General features: G+C 35.3%; 1 long non-coding RNA gene across 6 annotated transcripts in view; it reads right to left on the reverse strand.

Moving 5' to 3' along the window:
- Window positions 1-14346, reverse strand: part of LOC115523473 — a 108663-nt gene that overhangs the window by 66720 nt on the left and 27597 nt on the right. For 3 of the 6 annotated variants that reach the window (XR_003971752.1, XR_003971756.1, XR_003971749.2), the window contains exons 2-3: window positions 4259-4351; window positions 4041-4156 (exon numbers count right to left, since the gene is read on the reverse strand). This is a non-coding gene — a long non-coding RNA (uncharacterized LOC115523473). Of the gene's footprint in view, window positions 1-4040; window positions 4157-4258; window positions 4352-7553; window positions 10222-14346 lie in introns of those variants that run through there. The other 3 variants (XR_003971751.2, XR_003971754.2, XR_003971750.2) reach the window with 2 other exon arrangements.

Genomic DNA, 14346 nt, shown 5'->3' on the forward strand with positions numbered 1-14346 from the left:
GCAAAGGAAACAATCAACAAAACTAAAAGGCAACAACAGAATGGGGGAAGATATTTGCAAATGATATATCGGACAAAAGGTTAGTATCCAAAATCTATAAAGAACTAACCAAACTCAACATCCAAAACACAGTAATCCAGTGAAGAAATGGACAGAAAACATGAATAGACTTTTCCAAAGACATCCAGATGGCTAACAGACACATGAAAAGATGCTCAACATCACTCATCATCAGGGAATTACACAGGAAAATAAGAATACAGTTCTTATTACACAGGAAAATAAGAATACACTTAAAGAATACAGTTTTATCTTCCTAAATGTAAAATAAACCTTTCCTACATCCTTACAAATATTGTATAATGGTATTATGACCAAAAGACAAAGATTCAAATTTCATGGTCACTGTGAATTTAAGAACTTCGAAGTTTGTATTTTGAGTGAGTCAGTGGGGGATAGCTCATGAGAAAATGACAAATCAAGTTGAAGAGTTGGTCTCAAGGTTAAAATTCCCAATTAAGAAACAAATGTCACCTCCTAAATTTCAAAATAAAATTATAAAGGGAAAAGATTTCAGGCTGGAAAAGGAGAAATGATTAAATGTCTTCAAGCTGATTTTTTTAATGTGACTATTTGTCATTCAAATTACCAAGCCATACACATTTATTTTTGAATTTTTTTGAATTTCTAGGATAAGGGGCATTAGGATGAATTCAGTTAGAGAAATATATCACTGTAAGAATGTAAGAAAATGTAAGAATAAGAGTCCTTTACTGCTAGTTGGAGAAGACAAATAATGTGGAATTTTTTTTCTTTACTCTGGCTGTTTTTAAGATTTTATTTTCCCTTTATTTTTTTCATAAGTTTTACTAAATTGTGCATAGATGTGATGTTTTGGGTATTTATGATTTTGGAGAGTAGCAGTTCTTTGTAAAACTGTGTCCTGAGGGGCTCCTGGGTGGCTCAGTTAAGCATCAGACTTCAGCTCAGATCATGATCTCACAGTTGATGAGTTCAAGCCCCATGTCAGGCTCTGTGCTGACAGCTCAGAGCCTGGAGTCTGCTTAGGATTCTGTCTCCCTCTCTCGCGGCCCCTCCCCTTCTCATGCTCTCTCTCTCTCTCTCTCAAAAATAAATAAACATTAAAAAATGAAAAAAAAACTGTATCTTGATATCTTTCTACAGCCTTGGAAAATGTTTTGCCATGGTCTCTTCAACTATTGCTTCAGTCTCATGTTCCCTCTTCTCTCTTTTCTTCTACATATGCATTTTACCATTTCCAACATTACTTATGTCTCCTAATCTTTTTTTTTTTGACCAACCTTCTTTTCTCTTTGTTTTTCAATCTGGTTATTTTCTACTGACCTACATTTTTGTTTTCTTATATCTAATCTTCTGGTAATTTACCCACAAATATTCTTTTCAGTTATTGTATCCTTCAGTTCTGGAACTACCATTTGAATATTTTATATTTATATTTATATTTATATTTATATTCTATATATATGTTATATGTTATATATTATATATATATTCTTATGCTTTTTGAAACTATTTTGTCATCTATTTTATTGAACATATTGATTACAATTATTTTTACATTTCTGTTTTATCATTTCACTATCTAGATCATCTGTGGATCTGTTTCTAGTACTTATTCCTTCTCTTGTTTTTTGATCATTTGGTACTATTGTAGATTTGTTTTGAATTCTAAACATTGTATATAAAAGACTGCCAAGACAGGAAGCTCTATATGACATTATCTTTATCAAAGAATATTTAATTATTCTAGTGAGTAGTTAGTATAAGGGCAGATTCTCTCAGTCTAAGCTAAGATTAATAAAGTTTGAGAACTGGTTTGAAGCTTTGTAGAAGCTGTAATATTTTTACTTTGCCCATATTCCTGCAAAATTTGAGTTTTACCATTGCCTCTCTTTCTTGGAAGATTCTAATTGCCAATTTGTGTTCTTTTGGTGCTGTGAGACTGCTAAAAGGTTTTTTTTTTTTTTTTTTTTTTTTTGCCTTCTAACCTGTTTCCTTCTTAGTTCTTCAGTCTCTTACACCTTGAAATATTAATGCTTGACAAATGACTCAAGGAAAAAAAAGGTTGTCCTCAATTCCTTACAAAGTCATTTTCTCTAGATCTTGTTCGTTTGGGTCTGACCTACCTTTTTAGCCATTATATTTTTACCACATCCCAAGTTTGACAAACACTCTAGACAGACTTTCTGCTTAAACTCTGAGCCTCCCGCTATGAAATGGCAAATAATAGTAAATGTTTCAATGGGAGAAAGCAGCTAAACAAGTATAGTTCCCTTTAGTGTGTTTCCATTCTCTTTTTGATCTGTACCTCTAATCATGGCTGCTTTAATTGCTCTCTAATGCCTAAATAAGCTGAAAATTTTTAGACTGAGGTTTTATAGTAGCTTTTGACTGGAGACCTTGTGTAATACAAACTATTTCATTAGAGTTGGAAGATTTTTTGGAACCAACTCTTTGACCTTTCATTTTCCCTCTAGGCCTGACTTCTTGCTCTCTGTGGATTTTGTTGTACCAAGTTAGAATTCTTCTTAATATACTAGTGACAATTTTCTTATGTAACATTTTAGAAATACTGGCAAGTTTATATTCAAACTGTACTACTTAGTTGTTTTGTCCCTAATTGAAGAGGAAGAAGAAGTTGGGGAGGGGACATGGATTTATCCCTATGGGATTAGTTGTTTTTATTATTTATGTGCCCAGAGGGGAGTATAGAAGAGAATTGGTTAAAGTTAAGAATTTTTGTTTTGTTTTCCTTAAATAGCAGTCCCATTGGGATTAAATTATACTTTGGCCAGCTTCTTACATTTATTTGCCAATGGACAAGTCCAAATATGAAGGAATTTTGGTTCTATTTGGATTGATATAATTAGCCTGTCTATAAATAGATTATTTATATCTGTATATTTTAGTTGATGACTTGTCTTATAGAAGACAAATTGTTATTTTAAAATGTCCAGAGTGTTGAAGAGAAGATCCAAAGGAAGGAATATTTGTTCCTGCTAACGTAGTGTGCATACTATACTAGAAAGATGGTGGGGCAGTGGGATAGGGAATGCATATTCATATAGTGGGATCTTAAAAATGACATACATTATCCTCTCTCTGCTCCTCCCTCCCCTCTCTCTCCAAAATAAATAAACATTAAAAATAAAAAGACAGGTGCCTGGCTGGCTCAGTCAGGTGAGCATCCGACTTCAGCTCAGGTCATGATCTCACGGTTCATGTTCAAACCCCATGTCAGGCTCTGTGCTAACAACTTGGAGCCTGGAGCCTGCTTCGGATTCTGTGTCTCCTTCTCTCTCTGCCCCTGCCCCGCTCGCGCTCTGTCTCCCTCTGTCTCTCAAAAATAAATAAATATAAAAGAAAATTTTTTTAAATAATGAAAAAACAAGATAAATCCTTTTCTAGAATTTTAGAAGTACAAGTTTTATGGATACTCTTGCATGATTTTAACTTAGATATGAGACTATAGTTTCATAAGGTTATCTGGTGTGTTTAATGCTTTACTTCTATGCATTCCAACTGAAATGGCATATCGGTATTGTGTGACAAAATGCCCATTTTAGTTCCTGTTGCAGAAATCTTAAATCTTTCATGTTGTGCTGACAATGCTAAGGTACTTACCTCAAAGAACTATATTTTGATGTGGCCATTGGCCTTTCTCCTCAATAATTCTAAGTAGAGAAATACAGAAATGAAACTTATTTTTTTCTTTGTTCTCATGCGGTAACTGTTAAGGTGAGTCTCAAAGAGTTTATTGAAAACATATGGTCTTAGTGACACATGAAAAAAATAATACTCATCTTCATGGTAATAATCAAATTCCAATTAAACATAGCTTAATTAACCAGTGTCTCTATGTAGTAGTTTGAAATAAGTCATTATATCTAGCTTGCATATCAATTTTATGCTCTTTTGACTTTCTAAAAAAAACTGTTGGAGGGATTATTGCTTTCAATCTTCAGAAAATTCTAGAGGCTTCTTTCTTCATAACTCACCTGAGGATAGTTGAGAGTTGACATTCTCATGGTCATGTACAAAGTCAGGAATGTAGCTCAATGTTTAATTTATAGTCCCCTCTATTTTTTAAACTCCACAGTTTATTAATTAGCAACTGGAAATAATCAAACAAAACAGATTTTATCATCAATATGACTACACATTTAGTCAAACTTGCTTTGAAATGGAAGGATTAATCAAAATTATATGATTTCACCTTTGCTCATCATCTGTTGAAGTTCGTCTGTTGAATTGTTAGTGTAATTTTTGGTCAATAAGGAGATTTGCCTTCCTTTTGCTTTCATGAACTCTTAAGGAAAATAGAGAAGCAGAGTGGGTGATTACCTAATGTAATAGCAGCATTCAATCTACTACAATAGCGTATGTATTTTCTTCAAAGACTGTCACAGGACATGTACATCTAGATGGATAAGAAACTGATTATTAAAAGAGAAATTATGAGAAACTACAAAATGCAAAATGAAAAGATATGATTGAGGTGGATGTGAAAAAGCACAGAATTTTCAATTTCATTTTCAACCAATCAGGAAAGCTGTATAGAACAGGTGGCATTTCACACAGAAAAAAAAAAATAGGTACTTTGATCATCTGGTAAAGAAAAGACATTTTAAATGCAATTTTGATTCACTTGTAGACTTATTCCAGTTTTAGACTCTGTATTTTTTTAATTTGCTGATAGAGTATAATTAGAAACTAATGTAAATTTTCTCCTGTGCTTTAAGAATCTTGACATTTAGTACTTCATTTTAACAATGCCTTTTATAAGGTGTCATTTCCTTTTATAGTCATTACACTTAAAAATTTTTCTTCTGCTTTCACAGAAAATAAAAGATAAAAACAGTATTAGGATAACTGGCAATTCAAAGGCAAAAAAGGGGCTCCAAGACACAGATAGCTAAGTAAACATAAAAGAAAAGTTATGTATTGCTCCCACGTAAAATTAAATTATAGCTGTAAGAATATAAATGGCTCAATCTGTATTATCTTTTGTTGATCCAGCAGCTTGTTGCTATAAAAATACTGACAATTATAAATATAGTCCTTTCCCTTCTGCCATTGGAGCCCTCATATCTTCCTATGAAAGTCACAAGTGAGAGATAAATTTGACACCTTAGATAGGAAATTGAATAGAAGCAAGAAATCAAGTAGAAATTCAAATCTCTCCCTTGACTCTCACAGGAACATATGAAAGTGACTTCCATAATGGCAAAATTTTCTGAGAACATTAAATTAGAATTTTAAGGACATGTTTATTCCAAATCAATATGACTCCAGAGATTGAAAAAATTCATGCCTTTGAGAATAATGCATAGTGTCATTCTGAACAGGCAAGACATACTTATGAAATGTCCTAAAGAACAAAGAATAGAGCTGGGAGAAATATTAAATTTACTTTTATTACAAAACCTTCCTAGAATTTAACTTAATTTAAAATTAAAATAACTTCATCTTCATTATTTTTATAATCATTGCCGAATGTTTATGTAGTGCCTACCAAGTACAGAACAGAGAATTAAGTATTGCCAGCCCAAAGAATAAATGATAGTCTCTCCCTACAGGGGCACACTATCTTTGGAAAAGAGAAAGTAAGTTTCTACTGACATATGTTCCCATTACTTATATTACTCTCTTGCCCTGTTTGGAACCATACAATTCTAATAATTCTTTGGGCTTTCATTTAATACAGGTTTTTATTTTTCCTTTTTGGAGTAAGTTGAGACGATGGAAGTCGTGGGAAAATCTACCTCAAATCTCACATCATAAAACCCTACCGTGTCTCAGCAGGGACTTTGGGTATCAGTAGCTCCCTCCTGAAATAAAAATTTAATGGTCAATGTGTTTGTCCTACAGTATTAGAAGTCCCCAACCTAGGGGTGCCTGGGTGGCTCAGTTGGTTAAGCGTCTGACTTCGGCTCAGGTCATGATCTCACAGTCTGTGAGTTTGATCCCCATGTGGGGTTCTGTGCTGACAGCTCAGAGCCTGGAGCTTGCTTTGGATTCTGTGTCTCCCTCTTCTCTGCCCATCCCCCACTCATGCTCTGTCTCTCTCTGTGCCAAAATAAACATTAAAAAAAATTTTTTAAAAAGTCCCCGACCTAGCATTGTTAGACAATATGAGAAAATGCTTTAAAAAAAACTAAGTTTTATTTTTTTTACAGCTATATCATTTGCAGAATATGAATCACACTGTGTTGTCACCTAGCAACTATTTATTTGATATGATATTTTAACCTAAAACAGACATTTTTCCCATGACTAAATTCTATTCCAAGTCTATCACATCTATTTTCACATCTATTTTCTATGTCCTGATAGAAACCATCATAACTTACTAGAACAGGCAAGTGTCAGATCTGCTAATAATGAAAGCTGCAGTGGGGCCTAAAACACAGATGCTGGGTGGTACTTGCTGACTCTGGACATGTTTAGGATGTTATTTCATGAACCATGTTCAGAATGAGAGGAAAATCAATGGGAAAACTTACTGGATTAAACCTCATAAACTTGATGTGTCTTTCTTCCTCTTTTCTGGGCTTCCCTGTGATACAGTACTCTTCACATTTTATTGTAATGGTCTGTTTGTGTTTCTTTCTACCCAAACTATAGGCTTTTTAAGTGAGTAGAGCCTATTGTATGAAGAAGTAGGCAAAGTGCTTACATCATAGTAGATGTCAAAAATGCTTAAATGGATGAATGGGATAAGGATCTAAAATGGTATTGTAGCTATCAGAGAAATAAGAAACAAGTTGTAAATAATGTCATAGGATCTTGAGGTCTATGATTTTATACAACTTGGCATAATTATAGAACATGAAGTATAGAGGCTTGGTATTCATCACTGGCCACGATCTTATAATTTGTTGAATAAATATTTTACAAATGCTGGAAGACAGAATGAACAATTCCCAAGCAACCCTAGCATTCATAATTTGGAGTTATTTGAAGTTTTGCTCCGTCACAAATTTAAATCTCATGTATTCTACATGAGCTGGTGAGTCACTCAGCTGGTGATAGAGCCTAGCCTTGAATGTCCCAGGCAATTATGTTGTCAAAGCTGTGATCCCTGAGAGTTTGGCCCTCAGCTCTGATGCTGTAAAGTTCTAAATGTCCTGAGACCTGAGAAAACGAAAAAAAAGCACCAATTTGGTCAACTGTTCCCCACTTACTTCCCGAGGCAACTTTGATTTTTTTTCTGTTCATCATTAGTTACACGGTAACCTTCAGAAGGAATTAAAAATTTCCTTTTAATGTGAAAATTGCATTGCATAAAACTCTTCATGTAAGTTTAAAAGGTGAGATGATAAGAAGAGGAACTATACTGGCATTTAGGTGAAAGCTAGAAGCTTATGCAAACATTGTGGTATACTTAAATTTCAGGTTTCAAGAAAATTTTGAGAGTTATCATTCATGAATTTCACAAGCTTACTGTGCATGCAAGAATAAAGGGAAAAAATTGGGAAATGGAGGAAAAGTATTTATTGAATACTCACATTCAGGTCTCCTGTGAAGCATTTGTCTTGTAAAAGAAGAAGTAATTTAGTGAAGCTCAGAAAATCTGATTCTCTTCCAAATGTACAATAACAAATTAAACAAGAGATCTATTTTGGTTGAGATGAAATCAGTCAAAGAAAAGATAAACATTAAATAAACTGACACCATAACTTCTAAAAATATAAAAGTAATAAAAGGTAGAAGTTAAATCAACTTACAAGAGAAAGAAGATACAAATTCAGGGATAAAACCAAAGGCAATGAAAATGTAAATGGGAGGTGGAGTGCCATACGCTTTAAAATTGTCTGCTAGAATTGACCAGTGCAAACTATATCAGAAATTATCATTAGAATTGGAGGCAGATACAGATCCAATCAAGTTATAGAATTACATGTATTGTCTTCACAGGAACATTATTTTTGTCAATAATATTTACAGCTCTCCTTCTGTACATTTGTCATAATTGTGCTCTTTTATTTGGATGATTATTGATATAATGACAATTTTTCCAATAGACAGGAATTTCCAAGAGGTAAAGACCGTGCCCAACTTGCTCACCACTGAATATCAAGTACCTAACACAGAGTGTGACATAGGACAGGCGTTTAAACACCTTGTTGAACTTACAAGTGGACAATGATCTTCATTGGTTCTGCGAGGATTCAACTGCACACGGTGCTACCTTTGACTACCATTAAACATTTTAAATTTGAAAAGTAGAAAGATCTGTGTGTGACTCCTACACCTACAAAATAGGTTTGTGGTGAGCTAAATGGATCCAGGAAACAGGAAAGGACGGATGAGCATCTGACAGGGGTATTTCCCCTGGGCTGCTCAGATGCTTGCTTGCTCTCTGCCACCTGGACATATTTAAATCCAAACCCAAATGAATAATTAAATTCAACTGCATGAAGGGATTCCTTGTCTTTTTGTCTAGGGCATTTATCTTAGTGATTCTTAAAGTGTGGTCCCTCGAGCAACTTCATCAGCATCATCTGTAAGTTTGGTAGAGATGTAAAATTTTCAGCCCCCTACCAGACCTACTCAGTCAGAAACTGGTAATGGGTCCCAGATATCTGTGTTTAATGAGCTTGCAGGTGGCTCTAAGATAAAATGTGAGAAACTCCAAACACTGTGTGAAGTGCATATTACTGTATAGACTAGTGAATTTTCATCGCACATCCTTTGTTGTCACGGAGTCCACAATAAGCAATATTGTAACCATGGCTATGGTGGCTCCATCAACATGTGGACTCCCAGCCTTTCAACATCCGTGTGAATAACAGTTGCAGTTGTGCTTTGATTTTGGAAGAAGTAGGACAGAACTGTAAATTATTATGGATTGCATTTACACATGACACTACATCTAATAATCAATGTTGTTTTCAAATACTTTTAAGAATAAAGGAAATGCATTATAGAAAAAGGAAATATGACTTTAATAGTTCTACCTATGACTCCCTGTAAAACCTTTGTTCTCCAGGTTCCTCTTTTTTTTTTTAACACCACACAATATACTGCACATATTAAAAGTATACAATTTGATTAGTTTTCATGTGTACCTACCGTGAACCATCACCACAATCAAGATCATGAGTATATCAATACCCACCAACGGATCCTTGCAGTCATTCCCACTCAACCTTCTCTGTCCCTCCTCCCCCTTCTCGAAGCAACAACTAATAGGCTTTCTGTCACTATAGATTAGTTTTTATGTTCTAGAATTTTATATAACTGGAATCATACTGTATGTATGCTTTCTTGTCTCGATTCTACCACTCAGCATAACGATGTTAATATTCATCCATTTTGTAGCATATATCAATAGTTCGTTCCTTTTTCTTGCTGACAAGTATCCATTACATGGACATACCAAAGTTTGCCAACCCATTAACCTGTTGATAGGCATTTTGGTCTTTTTAGTGGAATATTACAAATAAAGCTATTGTGTGAACTTGTGCCCAATTCTTTGTAGGGATGTAGGCTTTCATTTTCTTTGGGAAAAGGCTGAAGAGTGGAGTGACTAGATTATATTGCACACATATGTTAAACAGATTAAGAAACTGTCAATCTCTCAAAGTAGTTATATTATTGGACATTCCCATAAGCAGTTCACGAGATATCCAGTTTCTCTACTTCGTTATCAACATTTGGTGTGGTCAACATTTTCAAGTTTAACCATTCTAAAATATTTCCTTTTTAATGTCTCCTAACTTGCTTAATCGCATTCAGATTTTTTTTTCATCTCACACATCAAACTTTTTATGTTTAGAATTTCAAATTGGGTGGATTTATATCTTCCATGCCTCTTCTCAACTCTTTGAACATATGTAATATAGTTGTACTAACAGTATCAATGTCCTCATTTGTTGATTTTAACATTTTATTAGTTCTAGTCCAGTTTCAATTTATTGGGGTTTTTTTTCTCCTCAATGTGGCTTATATTTTATTATTGCTTTGCAAGGGTATAATGGTTTGGGGGGTATTTTTGTTTGTTTTTTGTTTTTGCCAGTCATGAATTTTACTCTATTGAGTTCTGGATCGTTTTGTTTTTATACAAATATTCATGAGGTTTGTTCTATGGTGCATTTAAAAGTTACTTGCAGTTTGTTCTTTTTGGGTCTTTTTAAATTTTTTTTCTTAAAAAAATTGTTTTAATGTTTATTTATTTCTGAGACAGAGAGAGACAGAGTATGAGCAGGGGAGGGGCAGAGAGAGAGAGGGAGACACAGAATCAAAAGCAGGCTCCAGGCTCTGAGCTGTCAGCACAGAGCCTGATGGGGCTCGAACTCACAAACCATGAGATCATGACCTGAGCTGAAGTCAGTCGCTCAACTGACTGAGCCACCCAGGTGCCCCTGTTCTTTTTGGGTTTTGATTTTATATTTGTTAGAATCAGACCAATTCTAGGTAAGGCTAAAGATTCCCACTATTAAGGGAAGTCTCTTGTTTACCCAGTGCCCTTTCATCATGAGGTTTTCCAATTCAGCTGGTGGCAACAGACATTACTCCAAGTCCTGTGTGAGTGCTAGGCATTGTTACTTCTAAAACTATCAGATGGTTCTTCCCTCAGCCTGGAGTAGTCTCCATGCATGTGTTAGTATCCAGTCACATACTCAAGGGGTATCTTCCTGGAGCATGCTCGCTCGCTCTCTCTCTCTCTCTCTCTTGCTCTCTTCTTCCTGATACTCTGCACTGCAAATTCTAGCTACCTCAGTTTACACACACAGTTCCATGTCCTTCATACACTAGGCTCCTACTGGATCTCTCTTAGCCTAGAAACTTTTTTTTAAAGTTTATTTATTTATTTTGAGAGAGAGAAAGAGAGCATAAGTTGTGGGTGGGGGGGAGGGACAGGGGACAGAGAGGAAGAGAGAGAATCCCAAGCAGGCTTTGTGCAATCAGCACAGAAACCAATGCAGGGTTTAAACCCATGAACCCTGAGATCATGACCTGAGCTGAAACTAAGAGTCCAATGCTTTAACCAGCTGAGCCACCCTAGGCGCCCCTTAGCCCAGAAAGTCTTAAGGAAGCATTTGTTAGGCTCACCTTTTTGTTTCCTATTTCTCAGGTCGCACTCTCCTTCATCATCTGACACTGTGTATCTTGAAAACTGTTGTTTTATATACTTTGCCTTCTGGGGGAATTGTCTCAAATGGGAGGGTAAATTCAGTCTTTATTACTCCATTTTAACTGAAGATGAAAATATCTCCTCATAATTTTAAAGTCACATTTGGAATAAATGACCTTTAAAGATCAACCCAGCTGTGTGTAGACCCAGTTATGTACTGCCCAATAGGCTGCACTGACATGTACTCTCCAGACCTCAACTTCCTGACTTTGTTCTTGGCCTGAGCAGCCCTAGCTTTGAAATACACAGTTCTGGGGATGATAAAGTCCAACTTCTGCCATCATCACTATAGATCAAGAACCCCCCAACTGGTAGTGACCACTGTCTCCAAACCACTGGCCGGGTCAAAGCTGTAAAGGGTATGGTTTCTCTGTTGTTCTGTAGAAAAGCTAGATCATACAACCCAGGAGTGTGGGGACTTCATAGACCCTGGAGCAGATGTGACCAGTGATAAATAGTAGAACCATCAGATGAATTACTCTTTTCCCCAAACCCCATGCCCACCTAAGAGACATGAAGCTTGTCCAGAGATATCCCATATGACTAAATAATAACCGACTGAATTTTCTTATAAAATCACAGACAACTGGATTCATTTCTCCTCCTCACTCCTGCCTCATTTCCCTTTTTCCTTCACTCTCACTGCCCTTGCACATAATGTTTCACCCCTACTAAAGAGCATTAATATATACATTTTGGTTCAGACTCTTTTCTGGGGTACTCAGGCTATGAAAGTGGGGGAAATAAGAGAATTTAAGAAAGATAATAATCATCCCATTACATAACACCTACTTGCTCCATTTTTACACACAAAAAAATGTAAAATTTTCTCTGGATATTTTAAATGAAGAAACAAAAACATTTTAATTTAACATGTTGAAAATTTAGCCCAAATTTACAGAACCTGGAGAAATATTATCAGAGACTGTTGGTCTTGCTGAAGGAAAAGTAACAAAATGTGGATCCTCAGTTCTAGAATAGCTGCCGAATCAGGGAAGGTAGAGAATTCTACATGCAGGTGCAACGTCACTGTGAACGCTGGAATTTCAGAGCTCTTACCTAGAACATGATTTGAAGGTTTGTGGGAGAATGATGATCTAAAACTTGAAGCAACCTGTAGTTTGCCTGCATTCTTAAATACCATGATGACTTTAAATAGAAGAAGCTGAAATGTTTTTGCCTTGGTGTTCTGTCCTGTATCACAGCTTTGTGATTTGTTTAAACAGATCTCTTCAGCACAGTGGAGTGATATTAAGCATGTGACTCCCATGCCAAAGTTACAGACTATGCACTAGTTGAAGAAAAGATCATTTGGTAAGTATGAATTTGAAGGTGGGTAAGTAAGTTTTAATAGTTTATGTAGACAGTACATTTTTAATCAGAAACCAATTACAATGTGAGATTTATTCATGAAATACTAGATTAGTACAGTGGGAGTCCTAACAAAATTATGATTTTTAACTTTCCTCCTATAAATTATTCTTGTTTATTCATAGAAACCAATAAAGTGAAATAAGGGAGTCTAATGTTCTTTTTCTTTCTAATGTAATTTATTTAAAGAATCTTAAGACCTAGTACTGCGGGTTGAATTGTATTCCTCAAGAAGATATGTTAAAATCCTACCTCAGTATTTGTCCATGTGATCTTGTTTGGAAATAGGGTCTTTGCAGATTAATCAAGTTCAAATGGATTCATGCTGGATTAGGGTGGACCCTAAATCCAGTTACTGCTGTCCCTATAAGAGAAGGGAAATTTGGATATTGACACATACAGAAAACATGTGATGAAAAAGGCACAGATTGGAGTGATACATCTGCAAGCCAAGAATAGCCAGCAAGCAATGCTAGAAAGACTCTCCCAGAGAAACTTTGGGGATAACAGGCACCTGCTGACACCTAGATTTCATACTTCAAGCCTCTAGAACCATGAAAGAATAGATTTCCACTGTTTTAAGCCACGTACTTTATGGCAATTTCTTATAGTAGCTCTAGAAAACTAATATACTTAGTTATAATTGTTGAAAGACTTTTTTTGTTCTTATGTCATAAATTTTAAAAAATTCAATAAAGTTAACAAAGATTTGTTTTATGATATTATTACAAATTATACTACATTAAGGAATCTTTGAGGCTTACATTTGAACTCTATATAGAAAATTTTATTGACAAAATATTTTCTTTTCCATTAAGGAATTTCCTGTAATTCCTATTCAGTCCAATTTAACAGGTTGTTTGTAATTACCTGTCTGTGAATAGTACTCTGGAAGGTAACAACATTGCCAACAACTTGACTTCAGACTTCTGGTCCCTTGTTTTAAGTCACCTGGTTTGTAGTAATTTGTTATGGGAGACCCAGGAAACAAATACAATACTGACAACTTCAGGATTTTTTGTAGATGACAAGGGGATTCAAGTCCCAGCCTTATGACCTCATTTTACATTAATCACCTCCATAAGGGCCCTATTTTTAAATATAGTCATTTGGGTGTTGGGATTTCAACATATAAATTTGTGGGGGCAGGGGTCACGATTCAGCCTATAACATTGTGATTATTTTTCTTTATTTCTTTAGATATTTTTAAAATGTTTGTCTTCCCATAAAATGACCCCTCATTCTTGTAACCTTTTACTTTTTAGAACCAAATTTCCCTAAAACACTTTGTTCATATGATTCATATGAGGGTAGCCACAACCCCACACCAGGGATGGCACATGCCATAGTCCTAATTATTCAGAGAACCAATGAAAAACTTTGTTTGGCCTCTGCAAAAAGATAGTGGCCACTATATATCATGTTCCCCCCAGGGTCACTAGAATTAACCTTTACACAATGTGGAGTGAGCCTGCCAGAAAATAAAGGCACTCAGAAGAAAATAAGGCCAGAGAGAGAAGAGACAAGACAGACAGGTACCTGCTAATATTCAAACATTCAATGCAGTCTGTCAGAAGCTTGACCCATACATAGCTTTTGAATTACCTGATAAATATCCTATATTTGCTTAAGCCAGATTACATTGGCATTCTGTTAGTTAATATTAGAGTCCTGACTACAACAATTCTGGAGTTATAGAAAACTTGTAAGTAGATATCATAATTTTCTATTGTCTGGGCAATTGTGTTAGATCATGTGATAGGTAGTTTTTAAGGTAGTCCCCAGTGATC

This window comes from Lynx canadensis, chromosome C2, assembly GCF_007474595.2.
Source record: "Lynx canadensis isolate LIC74 chromosome C2, mLynCan4.pri.v2, whole genome shotgun sequence".
In the NCBI taxonomy this organism is placed as follows: domain Eukaryota; kingdom Metazoa; phylum Chordata; class Mammalia; order Carnivora; family Felidae; genus Lynx; species Lynx canadensis.